The sequence below is a fragment of the Caretta caretta genome, chromosome 14 (assembly GCF_965140235.1).
Source record: "Caretta caretta isolate rCarCar2 chromosome 14, rCarCar1.hap1, whole genome shotgun sequence".
Classification (NCBI taxonomy): domain Eukaryota; kingdom Metazoa; phylum Chordata; order Testudines; family Cheloniidae; genus Caretta; species Caretta caretta.
The window spans coordinates 3101377-3112897 of record NC_134219.1 but is presented as its reverse complement, the minus strand read 5'-3'; positions in this window follow the sequence as shown (position 1 = coordinate 3112897).

The following is an 11521-nucleotide window of genomic DNA, read 5'->3' as shown; positions in this document are numbered from 1 at the left end:
CTGTCTGTCTGCCCACACCCTCCCTGAAATCCAGGGAGCTCCAGCCAGGAGTTAACAGCTTGCAGGATCGGGGCCCGTGGTCACAATACTGTGAACTGAATTTCCTCCTCTCCCTGCCCCCACTCCCACCTCCTCACACAGAAGAGAAATAAACCGGCCCGGTCACCCCCCAGCTGGCACGGAGGGCATTCACTACCAAGAGATCCTGCAGACGGGATTCAGGAGAAGCAAGAAGCCATTTTTGTGCAGTTGTCGAACGCTCCCGTTCCCAGGTGACTCCCTGTCATGTGGCATGTGCCACGGGGGATCCCAGCTGGGTTGTGGGGAGGGGCTGCGGTGGGCCCCAATGGCTGCGACTGTTGCGGTGTCCTGGGGCGGAGGGGCCTGGGGTGTTGAAGCGGGGTGTACGGCTGGGAGGCTGCAGCAGGCAGTGGACTGAGGGGGTCTGGGCCTTGCGGTGGTCGGTGGGGGTCTGGGCCTTGTGGGGGTCTGGGCCTTGTGGGGGTCTGGGCCTTGTGGTGGTCGGTGGGGGTCTGGGCCTTGTGGGGGTCTGGGCCTTGTGGGGGTCTGGGCCTTGCGGTGGTCGGTGGGGGTCTGGGCCTTGCGGTGGTCGGTGGGGGTCTGGGCCTTGTGGGGGTCTGGGCCTTGCGGTGGTCGGTGGGGGTCTGGGCCTTGTGGGGGTCTGGGCCTTGTGGTGGTCGGTGGGGGTCTGGGCCTTGCGAGGGTCGGTGGGGGTCTGGGCCTTGTGGGGGTCTGGGCGTTGTGGTGGTCGGTGGGGGTCTGGGCCTTGCGGTGGTTGTGATGTGGTGGTGGTTGCACAGCGGGCGGGGTTGAGGCGGCTGTGATGTGGTGGTGGGTTGTGGGGCTGCCGGCTGTTGTCTCTGTCTCTCTCCAGTGGAACGCTGAAGGATCCGTCGGCAGTGCCGGTGGAAACAAGCGATTCATTCTTTTGCGAGCTGTCAGCTTTCCGAGAGATCGATGAAAACGCTGCTGTACAAGTGGAGTGGAAGGGTCGGCGTGTCGCGCCAGCCACTGTAAATCTCCGCTCCGCTTGTTCCATGGGCGGTGTGGTGCTTAGAGCTGGAGCGGGAGGCACAGAGAATCGATGCAGACACACAGACCATCCAGACGCTTCGGCACTTGCTTCCCGGGCCCCCTCGGAACCTGGTCTTGTCCTTTGCAGGCCTCAGAAATTCCCCAGCCTGCAGCCAGCAGAGAGGGGCTTTCCGCACATGCATCCGCCTGACCCCATCAGCCCTGTCCTGGTTCATCTGCTGCTCCTGTCTGTAACAGGGCTGTTAATTCCTAGAGGTGACCCCAAGCTGCAAAGGTCAGACCCAGGTCCGGGGGGGTTTAGATCCAGAGCCTACTCTGAGCCCCTCCGTCTGGGAGCCAGCCCTGCTCGTGTTAATGCAAACGCTACATCCCTCCTACCGCGTCTCCTCCTGTCTGACTCTGCCAAGAAGCCACCAAGCTGCCTCTGTAGCATGACAATCATGTCACTGAGGATCACGGCTTCCTGGCAGGGTCGCAGAGCTGGAGCGACTGAGGCTGGGGAGGAGCCCTCTGGATCAAACATGTCTTTGTTGGCAGTTGGCAAGTTCCTCTTTAGTCCAAGTGACACAGAGACCCCCACAAATCCCCCCAGCCCTGGAATAAAGAGGAATTTCGATGGTGACCTCGCTTCTCCTTCCAGCCAGCCCATGACCGCATCCTTTTTAAGCAAGGAGACAGAGGTTATTAGGCATTAATAATGAACGGTCAATTACTTATCTTTGTTACTGTTGCTATTAACACCAATCCTTAGCAGCCCCATGGGGCAGCCCTGTCCCAGCCAGCTGATCTGCACAGCACCCCGGGCAGGGGCAGGGGCAGGGGCAGGGGCAGACTTCTCATTTGACAGCGCTCCAGCGGAACATTGCCAAATTTGGGTGCCCAGAGGGAGGCCCCTCGATCCAGGATCGGGGGCCTCTCGGAGGTCTCAGCACCCACGACCCCTGCTGAACTGGGCTCTCTCTGAAAATCAGGCCACGGAGTTCAGTGCCAGAAGACAGATTTAGGTGCCGAGTGCGGGAGCGTTATCCTCGGCTGGGCTTCGCCTGCCTGAAAAACCCAGGCATGGGCTGGCTGAGTTACAGCCCCCCTGGAGGAGCCAGCGAGCCAGGGCGACTTGGCAAAGACCACTCAGGACAGAGCCAGGAGATCTTGGAGACATGTCCTGTGCTTAGACCCCTCGCCCTTTCCCAGGCTGCCTCTCCCAGTGAAACAGCCGGCTGGGGAATCTCTTCGGGGGACCCTCTTTCTTCCTTTGCTAAGAGGGGCTCCAAGCAGCCAGCCTGTTGTGATCCCTACAGAGCCTGCTGGGGCCACGAAACCCAAGGCAGGGGCTAGAAGTGAAAGAATGAGCGAAGGCCAAGGAGGGGAGAGTGGAAGGAGGAGAGACTGTAGTAAGGGAAGGGGGGGAGATGCAGAGAAAGGGAGGATGAAAACCAGCGGAGAGAGAAAGTGAGAGAGAAAACCTTGGCTCTGTTTCCTCAGCACTGAACCGCTTTGCGTTGTGTCATAAGCCAGTCATGTAATTCACAGGCACGTGTGCTGGCGCTCCAGAGTCGCTGCTCAGCAAGGCATTTCCCGTGACTCCTTGGGCAGTAGGTTTGACCCCCAAATAAACAGCGGGGCAGCTGCCCCCACCCCTTGTCGCCTGCCTTGCCCCCCAGTGAGCTCCAGGGCAGAGCGCCTGCACACACCACCACAGTGTCACTGTGTCTCTCCTGCCCATGGGTGAAATTTCATTGCAAGAAGGGACGACCCAGCAACTCCTGGCTCCCTGCTGGCTGCTTCCCCAAAGCCTGCATGGTCCCCTGTCTAGCAGCTTTCCCCTCTTTTCACCTGCACTCGACCCAGCTAGGTCCTTGCTCTGTGCGGACAGAGAGGCAGCAGACGGCTGGGGGATGTCACTCCCTGACTCGCTTTCACCAGCCACTTTCGGAAGCTCCCTGAAGCCAGGAAACAGTGAGCTGTATTTGATATAGATAGATCTCCATCTCCCTGCATCAGCGTCTGAAATCCCCCCGAGCTTATTCACCTCCCAGGAATCCACAGGAGGTTGCAGGGAGACCTCACTGGGCTGCCTTACAGATGCTTGTTGCTGGACGCTCAGTGAACCTGCCTGTGGTTGTGTTGGCAATGGGGCTGGAACAGGAAGTTCTATTATAAACGAGGGGCCCTTTCAAGTTCTGACAAATTCATCAACCAAGCAAGGCTGTGCACATGCTGGCGAGGGAGAGGCTTTGCTTGCTGAGCCTGGAGGGGATCCCGGCCTGCTAAGATCCCGTCTATTCAGGCCTGGCAGACGCGCAGGTGTGAAGCTGTTCCTGCTTCTCTTCCTTCCCACGCCCTCCGCCAGAGTTGTCCGGCTGCATCAGCCCGAAGCCAGCGGACAACAAAGTGGAACAAGCTGGGCTGCCCCCGTCTTGGGGCCTGCCCTGGCCGAGCGGGGCGTGGATGCGCTCCAGCGTGCACTTCCAGCTCCGGTGATGACAGACAGATTCAGGAGCCTGGCTGCAGAGAGCGTCTCACCAGCACAGGGATACAGAATACCAGGGTCACCGCTAGTCATCCTGTGAGGGGGCCGCATCCCCCCCACCTCAACAGGGTGCCCAGCAGGAGGCCCCACTGACGCTGACCCAGCCTGGGACTTGGGGCTCCACTCCCAGCCAGGGGTCAGAGGCAGCTGGTGAGGGGCCCAGTACCTGGGAGCTGTTTGGGTGCAGCTGAGCTCATGACTTTAGAAATAGCCGGGCGACCCCCCGCCAAGGAGAGGGCACAAGGGGAAGGTGACCAGATGTCCCGGTTTTATAGGGACAGTTCCAATATTTGGGGCTTTGTCTTATATAGGTGCCATTACCCCCCACTCCCTGTCCCGATTTTTCACACTTGCGGTCTGGTCACCCTATGGTGGGGCTATGAGCAGAGGACAGGGCAGGACGTTCTGGGGGCACATAGGACCATTGATCTGTATTTTGGACTTTACCGCTTGTAAATCTGCAGGGGCAGACGGTGCAGCTGGAGACATTAGCCAAGTTGGCATCACTTTGGGTTGAGTCGGTGCCCTGCCTGTAAATCCTAGGCTGGAGAGGGGGGGATGCGTCCACAGTGGGCCCCACAGGGAATTGTTCTCTTCTAGCATTCTGTCCTCCCTGGCCCAGCCCTGCTTCATGTGCATGGCCCAGGGACAGCACCAGGGGCTGTACAGCCGTGTATCCGTTAACCGGCCCAACCCCCGGGGAGGTAAATCAGGGAGGGGAGAAGTGATGTACCCAAGGCAGCAGGGGCTCAGTGCTGGGGTAGGACTCGGGAACTCTGGGCCCAGCTCTGCTGCAATCTCCTACCGGACATGCCTCTTGTGGAGGCTCAGGAAAGAGGCAGAAGAGGAACTATCGGGATTTCCCTGGGCTCTCCCTGCCACAGATCCACGTGCAGCAGGCCTGGAGGCTACCTGCCCCCTGGCCAAGTCCAGAGAACTCTCGGTAGCTGGGAAGGGGTGAGCGACTGAGTCGGTGTCCCTGGGGATAGCACCAGAGAGACCCATGGCCCCAACTCCCTGCTCCTCCCCTTCCTGTTTCTCAGACAGCCTCTGGCTCCAACCTACCTGCAGCCTCTCCACTAATGGGAACCAGTGAGAGGGTGCTGGACGGAGGAGCCCACATCTGCTCTGCGGCTCTTATCTCCAAAGCCCTTTATGCTCCAACTGCTTCCAGCTGTTGAGCCCCCATCACTCTGCAGTTCCTGCTGCCGGCCCTGTTTACACTCGGCAGTTTGAACCTGGGTCCCATTCGTTCCCCAAATCACTGTCCCAGGCCCTGGGAGCCAGCGAAGCAGTGGGGTACGGAGTGGGAGAGCCCAGAGCCTGCGATGCCATCCCCACAGTGTCCAGACGGACAGGCAGCGTGGCCAATGCCGCATGGGACGGCAGGGGTGGATTGATCCTTTCTAGGCTCAGACCAAAACACTCCCCACAGCCAGGCCTGCGCCACTGAAAAGCAAGAAGTGAGGAACTTGTCCCATCCACACATACCCCGCCACACACACACACACAGACACACACACCTTGTAGGCTTCCAGGGGACTGGCGCCGAATTCAGCAAACAGGCAAAGCGTCAAGCAGAGGCAAAGCTGCCGAGACGAACCTGGACAGACATGGAACCGCTTCATGGCACATCCTCGGCATCCCCTTCCTTTCTGTTCACTGCTGCTGCTGCCCCTTCTCTGCCGTCGCCCCGTCTCTGACTGTGTGCCTGGATGGCCCCGTCACCGCAGCATCTGTGCTGAGGCGGGGGGAGGTTCCTCTCTGGGCTGTTGCTAGGTTTACGCCATGGTGAGGAAAGCTCTGAGATCTGGAGCGGCCAGGCCCGTGCGTTGGTGAGCTGCTGGCCTCCCCCCAGTTCCTAGCAAACCCCACCAGCATGACTGGCACGGACGGTCAGGCTGTGAAGAGAGACCGTGGGCCAAACGAGTCGTGGAGGAGGGTGCCAGAGGGGGACACTGCTGGTCCCATTCTGTGAATACGGATTTCAGGCTCCAGAGCTGTTACTCTAGTGCCCTTTGCCACACAGCAATGAGGACCCCATAAATCCTGGGACAGACCGACTGATGGACAGACAGGGGAGAGGCCCCCGATTTCACTGTCTATAAAACTAGAAGGGTGAGGCCAGGGGGGACTCCCCAGCTCTGCGGCGGGCTGGACACCACATGTGTCTGGCTCAGCCCCAGGAGGGCCGGGAGCAAAGCTGGCAGCTGGAAAGCGAGGCATGGAAAGAAGCCTGCTGGGTGCACAGCAGAGAGCACCAGGGGCACCGCAAAGGCCAGGGAGCAGCTGACAGCAATGGGAAGAGGAGGTGGAAGGTGGACAGCGCTGCGGGAATGAGACCAGAGGGGAGTCGAGAGGCTGAGACGGGCTCCCCAGAGCTGATCTGGCAAATTGGGGTGCTCCCAGGACCACCCCTGGGCCAGGATGGAGCGGCTCTGCCCAAGGGAAACCGCTGCTCTGCGTGAGCGAAGGGGGCTGGGAGGACACTGAGCATCCAGACCTGGTCTGGTGCTCCCCGGGCCAGATCCCAGCTGCTGCACGGGCGCCTGCTGCAGCAGAGCAATAGCAAGTGGGCCGCAGACGAGGAAGGCTCTGCAGCTCCAGCATTGCGAGAGGAAGAGCCCCCGGCACAAGCGGTGAGCACAGGGGCCCGTCGGGCCCGTGCTCCACCAGTATTCAGGAACATGGGCCCAGCTCCACCAAGGTTTGGGCTCATATTTTCAGAGCCGTCCTGTCTATTGGACGGACCGGGACAACTGCCCCAGGCCCCCCGCTGCCCTGGACCCCACATCCCCCCAAGCGCAGGGCCCCCCAAAGTGTGGGGCCCAGGGCGGTTGCCCCAGTCCGTTCTATGGATGGGACGGCTCTGCTTGGACCCGTTCTGGGCACCACCAAAAATTATACAAACCTGGCACCCAGGCCCTCTGGCTTATGTGGGTTTTTCCCTGGCCATGTTCTCTCGGTGGCCTAAAGAAATCAAGGCTTGTTCCCATCCAAGGGTTCAGTGCTGGCCCCAAGGAGGGTCTCATTACAGGCCAATTCAGCTCAGCCCCGCAGGCCGGCCCTCCCAGGCCTGCTGCTTGGTAGCCTAGCAATGGGGGTCATTTCTCAGGGCACAGGAGTCAAAATGGCACAGAAAGAAATGAGACTTTCCTGGAGAAGCTGAGATCAGTGTGAGATGGTTTTTTCCTCCCCTTCTGTTTGGTGGCTGAAAGCACCCGATTGTTTGCAAGGGCAACAAGAGATGGGCCCCAGCTCGTGGGGGAGGGGGAAGGAAGGGGGCAGGAAATGGGAGGACAAAGAGATGACTGTGTGACAGCTGACTTCATAAGGGAAAACCAGGATGGATCTTCCCCTCCTTCCAGAGCATGTTTTTGTCTTATTATTTGTACTACAACAGTATTTACAGACCCCGGCCTGGATCAGGACCCTGTCGTACCGGGCGATGCACAGAACCCGGCCGAGATCAGGGCCCCATTGTGCCAGGCGCTGCACAGACCCCGACCGAGATCAGGGCCCTGTTGTGCCGGGTGCTGCAGACACAGTGTGAGAGACCCTATTCCAAAGAACTTCCAGTCTAACTAGAGAAGACAAACACAGAGAGGGTGGGATCCCCATTTTACAGAGGGGTAACTAGGCCAGGGATGCTATGTGACTTGCCCATCCTCACCCCAGGAGCTGTGGCAGAGCCAGGAATTGAACCCAGGTGTCTTGAGTCCCATCCCTGCCTTCTGAATAGTGTGCACCCCCATTTACTCCCCAAGAGAAACTGCCAGTTAGCTCTTCGTGCACTCGTCATGGGCTTGCCCTGGCACAATGCTGAGTGCCCACAGCTCCTGGGCACTTCTCTGAAACCCAAGGGACTTTGGCACCTTGCTGAGTGGGGTGCTGGTCCAGTCACTCTCTTAGTCTGACGTTTGCCAACCTGCCCCCATCTCCCACCAGCACTGGGACCTGCCAGGATAGATTGCTCTCCCTGTGGCCCCTCCATACTCTCTGCTGGTGTATCACCTCTGGCAGCAGTTAGCTCTGACCTCCTGCTAGAGAAGAACCCTGGGGGGGACTCTTTTTCCCTTTTGTTCTCTGGCGGAAGTACACCGGCCTTTGCAAAGACCTTGGTCTTTTGTCCCTACTGAATCCAAGGGCTCCGGTGGCTCTTAAAGACCCAGCACATGGTTCCACAATAACAACCCTTCTGAACCTCAAAGTGGAGCCCTCTGCCGAGCATGGAACTCTTGGCAGGGGCTCCCCCTCTGCAGACAGCCCAGCCGGCAAAGACCTGGAGCCCGGGCCTTGTTTTCAGCTGTCGATCCCGAGAACGAGGCACGCACTTGGAGAGCGAGCAGCAGCAACAGACTGCTCAGGGTCCCCCGGCATGGATGGCGTTATCCTGGCTGCCGCCCCAGTTGCTTGCCAGGCAGTGCAGGGCATGGAATGCACCTGCAGCCAGCTCCGTCCAATTGGGCCTGTGGCTCTCCTGCCATCCGTCAGGGCCGGGCAACGCGGGATGGACAGGGCTAATAATGCCAAGGCTCTGCTCATTTGGGAAAATTGCTCTGTTTTTCCTAGGTGATTAACGAGAGTTGGAAAAGGGAGGCTCCGGGGCAGGGCTCCCATTCACGCCAGCCCTGCTCCAGCACCCCGGAGTGCTCTGCGCTGCCAAAGGTGAGATGGGCCCCTTGGGAGCCACGGCATGGTTTGGCAATGTCTGTGGAAAGGCCTGGCTCCGAGTGGCAGGGGCTCGTCCCCATGGCTGGACTGGGCATCACGTTGCTGGGCTGAGAGCTGCTCTAAGAGTTACAGGAGGGCGACCCCTGAGGAATCAGGGAAGCTGCTGCAGGAAGCATCAGTCCCAGGAAGCCAGGAGAACAAAGGGAACCGGGCCTGAACGGACTGGGGGGAAGGAAAGGCCTGCGGAGCAACTGCACGTGTGGGAAAGGGATGCTGAAGCCAGGCCGGGGACTAATCCTCCCTGCTAGCCACGAGGCACAGCCAGCTGTGACAGACTCGAGAGCCAGGCCAACCAGTGGCTCCAACATCAAAGTGCGCTGCCAAAAGAGGGGGTAGAGCGTCCCTCCAGGGCAGCTTTGTCAAAGGAGGGGGCCAGTCACTGCCCCAGCCAGAACAACGAGAAGCTGTGTGGCCCCGGGTCCCGGTTCCATCCACCCTTCGCAGCCGGTAATGAACACAAGGCTCTGCAGTGAGGCAGCTCAGAACTCCCCAGGTCGACAGTGCACCTGTCTTTCCAAACTAGCGGCAGGTTTCCATGGACCCAGCAGAGAATGAAAGCCAAACTCACCTGCTCCTAGTCCACTCTCCACAGCTTGGTTGGTCCCTGGCTTTGCTTCTGGGCCCACCAATCATGGGTGCCAGCTGAGAAAGGGGTTACTGTGATCTATTCACCGGACAGGGACCCAGCAGCTCATCTCACACCAGGGCTGCCAGTCAGCTGTCTGACGGTGACAATTCTTCTCCATTACTGATCTGAGCTAGTGTTGAACTGGCAACCTAGAGACGAATGGCTCTGTCTCCCCCGACCCACCCTTTACTCCCAAAGAGCAAGAATTCAGGCCATTGGCCATGCCAGTTTGGAAAGATTGACGCAGCAGGCTTTTCTATTCCCTCGTGCCAGAGAGATGCTCCCAGCTGCAGCCACCGACAGCCACTGCAGCCCACCTCGGGTTATGGGCAAAGGTCCAGCTCTAGCATTCCCTTCACCGATCTCCCGGGGACAATAGCCCCAGATAAAACTGGAGAGGGGAAGGGGAAAACAAGAGCAGGCAAGGAGTCACCATTTTCCAGCCAGAAATAGCTGTGCAGGTCTCTGCCCTCTCCCTCCTTTTCCGTGTGTGCAGGTATCTCCACCCATCTACAGATCAGTCTGTTTCCATCTGTCCCTCTGTCAGAAACTAATTGTGCCTGTGTTTCCTCAGCGGACCGGGAGCCGCGCGGCTGATGTCTCCTTTCATGGTACCCGTCAGCTTGCCAAAGGATTTACACTCCTAATGATATGCATTCTTCTGCTCTATAGAAACTCCTCTAAGACGGAACCTTCTGACTGAAATACATTTGCTGATTGGGATCACATGAGCCGTCAATAGACAATGTTAGGGATACAGGGCCTTTTCTCCAACTTGTGTGAAGAAATTAACATTGATGTGTTTAAAGCCAGTTATAACCCCTATGTTAATGATGTGCGGCTCTTTTTTCCAAGCCGGATTTAGGCTTAGCGTCACCCCTGCTTCCATTTAACTCCGAGCGCAGCCCCCTAAGCGCGCCACACTCCACCATCTTTATTTACCACCCAGTGTAAACTACCCCCAACAAGATTAAATTCTGCTTCAAATAGATTGGAACCTTCCTTCCAAGGGGTGGGGGACGTCGCCCTGAGCAACAGGATTCCCTGGTGCTGCATTTGGAAGGAGATGACCTATTGCAATATCGTTACTTCTGAGGATGGGAGGCCCCTGGGTCGGTGGTGAAGGGAAATACAGGCCAGGCGTCAATGAGCGAATACCCGGAGGTGGGAAGAAACAAAGGTGGGAAGGAACTGGATCAGAAGGAAGTATTTCCCCATTGACTCATGCCTTATTTCTGCCTTCACTCTGATTAAAGCTGCTCTGGTGCATGGTGGGTCAAGAGGGCAAAGGTCCAGCCCTGCAGTGGCTTATCAGTATTAGTTAAGATGCTTCATTTTCAATTTTAAAAATAAAATTTGGGGGGGGAGGGATTGTGTCTCGTATCCTGCCACTCAGGAACGTAGTCCTCGACAGAAAGCAAAGGGCACAGAACAAGGAAAGGCAGGAGAAATACTTCGTCTTTGCCCCTCCACCAGTTTGACTCTTTGTAGTGGAATATTTTACAATCCTTTCTCCCTTTGGTTCCCAGATCCCCTGGACTCGGCTGCCTGCTAACAGCTACTGCTTCCTTCACAATCTGCGGCCTGACCGTGAGTTAGTAATGGCCAAAGGGCCACAGTATGCCACTGGCTAGACAGCCAGACCTGCGCCCCTCCAGTCCCCTCTCCTTCCCCGGTCCAGAGTGGCTGGGATAGTTTTCCACTTAAGAAGCTGTACTGGGAGCATTAGATCAGCTCTTACTTTCACTTTCTAGAATAAACTTTCCCTATATAGAGCTGCCCTGCCACCTCTCAGGGGAGGCTGGGAAGGAGCTGTGATTTCCATGTACTGCTGCTAGAGGAGAGCAATTTCATGGGCACCCAGCTGTTCGCAGAGGCCCCCGGAAACAGATGCATTACTACTCCCATTTACAGAGCTCTGGGTCTTTCACGGTGTAACTCCCAAATGCATTACACAATCCAATGCCAAAATTAGTGTCTGGACTGGCACACTCTATGCCCCAAAGCCATCTTCTGATTTACCACCTTTCACAGATGTCATAACCACGCCCCCACTCAGTTACGTGCTTGGACCTGCACCCACTGGCCCCTATTCTCCATTGCTCTGCACCTTGTGTAATCGCTCACCCCCATGCAAAGCAGGCGTGGAATGCTGCTAAGCCAGGATGGTAACAACTTGCACCCGATTTGCATTCACTGTGCATGGGTGTAAACAGCATGTTGGATTTGGGCCCAACACAAAGCTGTGCTCACACTTTTTTCACCGGTGCAGTGAACCACCCAACTGGTTCCAGTGTAGCCAGCAAAGAAATGATCCACCCCTGGGCAGACACACAGCTTTCCTTGCCTTGAGTATTTGTAGTGCAGAACTACCATGAAACCCCAGCCAGGTGGGCCCCTCATTGTGCTAGTAGATGTAGAGACACGTAATTCAAAATGAGAATAAACAATAGCAGTTATAAAACTGTGTTCACTTTTGGTTTAAGTCCAACTTTATTATAAACCATCTGCAGCCCACTTCTACAACTGCTGGACACAGGGAAACCAGAACAGAGCAGAAGCTATCCGAATCA